This window comes from Alosa sapidissima, chromosome 7 (genome assembly GCF_018492685.1).
Source record: "Alosa sapidissima isolate fAloSap1 chromosome 7, fAloSap1.pri, whole genome shotgun sequence".
NCBI classification, from domain to species: domain Eukaryota; kingdom Metazoa; phylum Chordata; class Actinopteri; order Clupeiformes; family Clupeidae; genus Alosa; species Alosa sapidissima.
The window spans coordinates 32,529,041-32,532,690 of record NC_055963.1 but is presented as its reverse complement, the minus strand read 5'-3'; the positions used below and the strand labels follow the sequence as shown (position 1 = coordinate 32,532,690).

General features: G+C 41.4%; 1 long non-coding RNA gene across 1 annotated transcript; it reads right to left on the bottom strand.

Annotated features, from left to right (window-relative positions):
• Nucleotides 1-944: 944 nt before the first annotated feature.
• LOC121714057 lies at nucleotides 945-2,429 on the bottom strand. The gene is made up of 2 exons (XR_006033015.1): nucleotides 1,888-2,429; nucleotides 945-1,498 (listed from the first exon to the last, which is right to left on the bottom strand). It is a non-coding gene; the product is annotated as an uncharacterized LOC121714057 (long non-coding RNA).
• Between the last annotated feature and the right edge of the window lie 1,221 nt (nucleotides 2,430-3,650).

Genomic DNA, 3,650 nt, shown 5'->3' with positions numbered 1-3,650 from the left:
TTAATGAATTAAAATTGCCAATACACAGTGCTCCACCAGCCATCATGACCACATTCTACCGAGGCACCATTGAGAGCATCCTCTCCAGCTGTATCGCTGTGTGGGGCGGAAGCTGCACTGAATACAACAGGAAAGCCCTGCAGCGCATAGTGAACACAGCTGGAAGGATCATTGGTGCTTCACTCCCCTCCCTGAAGGACATTTACACCACCCACCTCACCCGCAAGGCGACCAAAATTGTGAGTGATGCAAGTCACCCCGCTCACAATCTGTTTGATCTACTGCCCTCTGGGAAGAGGTACAGAAGCCTGCGCTCCCGCACTACCAGACTCACCAACAGCTTCATACACCAAGCTGTAAGGATGCTGAACTCTCTCCCTCCTCTCCCCCCTCCACCCTCAGCTACATAACATCCTGGACATTGGACATTGGACCCACAATGGCCGCCTGCACTACTCTACTTGCACACTTGTACACTTTACAACTTGGTGTTGTTGTCCTGAAAACACAACACTTCTGCTGCTCTTACATAACTTGCACCACTATGCCACTTCTTTATTACTTAGGTCAAACAGAACTACCCAAGCCTTTTTATTGGCCTGACTTTGCACTAGTATTTTATTGACTGTCTATGCACAATTTCAACCAAATTTTGCTGCTCTTATTTTTTCATTATTATATGTGCCCTCTTATTTACTTATTTTTTTGTTTACTTGAATGTTATGTTTGTCTGTGGACTTAAATTGGAAAAATAGGTCTTGTCTTCACCGTGGGATAGTGAGAAACGTAATTTCGATCTCTTTGTATGTCTGGAACATGTGAAGAAATTGACAATAAAGCTGACTTTGACTTTGACTTTGAAAAGGAGGTTGGAGAGGGAGGTGTAGGTGGCTGGCTTGATACCAGTGGAGGTGTCGGTGAGAACAGTTTAGTCCAGTCACTTGTAATTCCACAATCCTTTTTTATTGATGCTACATCCAGTGTGGTTATGGTTGTGTGTGTATGACTGTCTGGATAGGAGTAGGTATGTGTGTGTGTGGTCTCGAAGAGGGAAAGGGATATGGGATACAATTAGCTCCATAATGCCACAATACAAGGCCACAATTCAATTAAACAACAAACATTTACACAAGAACATAGCATGCAGGAAATAGGCTAAATAGTCCAAAGTAAATACATAATTTCCTTTGCCCCATAATTAATAAACTAATAATGCATATAAACAATCAAATTAATTAAATTAACAACATTCATTGAAGAAAAACATGACTTACATAGTTCAAAAAACACACACAAGGCAGGACACGACATTCGCAGCAGCAACAAACAAGGATTCCTCCATGTGGCTTGAACAAAGGAAGGGCTGTGGGTACAGGTGTTGCCTAATAAAGTCTGCGGCTGATTGGGCTAATTGGTTGGAGCTGCAGTGGACTGAATGGGGAAATGAGTGTCAAAGGAGAAGAGGGCGTGGCAATAGCTCTGCAAATGCAGCACAGAGCTGAAACGTCCAAACACACAGTGAGCAAACACACGCTAAACAAATAATATTTACAAAACGAACAAAAGAAACCAATAAAATACTGAAAACTATTAGCTACAACTGATCGCCCGTCTATGTCCAGCCAATGCTAATAGCTAACTTCAATGATTGCTAACGAGCTATCCAAACTAATCAGCTAACCCACAGTTTCTATCCCGGACGAGCCCCCATTTGTTATGTCCCAGTTAACCCTCCCGGCTCATCAATCCCCCCTAAACATGTGTGTGGAGGGAAACGGGAGCAACACTAAGTGTTTGTGTGTGTGTGTTGTGTGCTTGAGTGTATGTAAACAAACCAAAACCAAAAGAAACGGCACCAGACAGATTCCCCAGGTAGATGGAGCTTACCTCGTCTCACGGGGACTGTTCTCAGGGCCGCTGCCTTCTCGCGGAAGAGCCCGCACGGCTCTTTGTCCTCCTTCTGAGGATGTGCAGTTTTAGTTTGTTTAAAAACTTTGGTGTATTCCCAGGTATTTCCCGTGTACAAGTGTGTGCTGGCGTTGGCGTAACCCGGCGTGGATACTAGGCAACTCGGCGACGTACTGAAAAAAAACTATATGGCTAGCCAAAAACAACGCAAAACCCGTCGCTCATTCAAAGGGACACTCTCCAATCCTGGAGAAACTTGGTAGGCCTCCGGCTGATCACACCAGGCCAAAAATACGAAAGAACATCCACCGCCGTCTTCAGAGTCAACACAACTCTCCATTGCGAAACGCCATGTTCCCAAACCCCAACCAGCACAGGTGCCCTCGTCGCAGTCAATTAAGGGTGTAGCCCCACCCCCTGAGGGACCGTCAGCCACACGTAGTTGTTGTGTAGCAGGTGCCATTAAAAATAAACAAAACAATCAGTATCAGTGTGTACCTGGGTGTAGCTTATGTATTTTCGTAACAATACAATGAAATGATGCTGACATGTTTTGGAGAGAACAATCATTAGACTGAGAATCAACAATCAGTTTAGACCAACAAGGTCTATTCACTTGGAATTGAGGCTTCCTGTACTTACATGTAATCATTTGCAAAGATATACTGAGACTTTGAGACATGTACTAAGACATTTGCAATTTGATGAAATGAATGAGAAATTCAATTCTGTTGTGAACAATTGCCAAGTCGTTTGGAGGTTTGTCCGTGTTATTTCAAGAAATGAGCCAAACCAATGGAGAAAAAACTGTTAGATATTCCTATTATAGTATATAAAATGATCCTAATTTCTTTGAATACCATAACGACTGGGAAATTTTGTGTGGCTTACAAAGGAGATGTCTACAGGAAAATATTGATTAGACAATTACACTGAAAAATAAATCGCTGGATTTATTTGATTTTATTGTGTACATCAGATGAACATGAATGAAATATCTAGAATTAGTCCAGCGTTTCTCTCTCGGTTTACAAAATTGAGCCATGCTGTGATAACCAAATATGATCAAGTAATTCCAATGAAATTGATTAGGCTTAGGCCTACATGAAATATTCATTGAATTTCAACTTGATTGTGTTGTACAGGTGGCATGTGCTGAGAGTAGGCATTCAGATGTACTTAGTATTGCAACATCAATAAAGGAAGATACCTTTGATATTTAAGACTTCAGGATGAAGTCTTAGAATGAAACATGAATATGTTGTGCCACAGTATTTCAAAAGCATTTATTGAGGTTGAAAACATACAGTACGACATAAAACCACTGACACACTCATGTTGGGAACAAAGTATAGTTCATCTCAAAGCATAACAAGATACCACCCGGCTCCAAATTCTACTGGTCTCTAAGCATGACCCTCTTTAAGAAAACTCATGTTAAAACTTTTGGCAACACTGTTAGCTGTGCAATTGTCTCAGTGTTCATGCAAAGACTAATGGGAACACAATGAAATGGTGACACCAAGGCATCCAAAGCATTACAGTAATTTGCCTTAGTGGTTCAGTACTTACAGTAAGCGCTTCACATTGATCTTACATGATTCTGTTGGATAAATTCATTGCTGTGGCAAAATATATCAGTTCAATATAATAACATTGTGTTGACATGAGTTTGTTTAATTTCATGTTTTGTGGTTTAGTAAACCCTCTTTTCCTTTTTCCTCATACACTTACCTTACGTG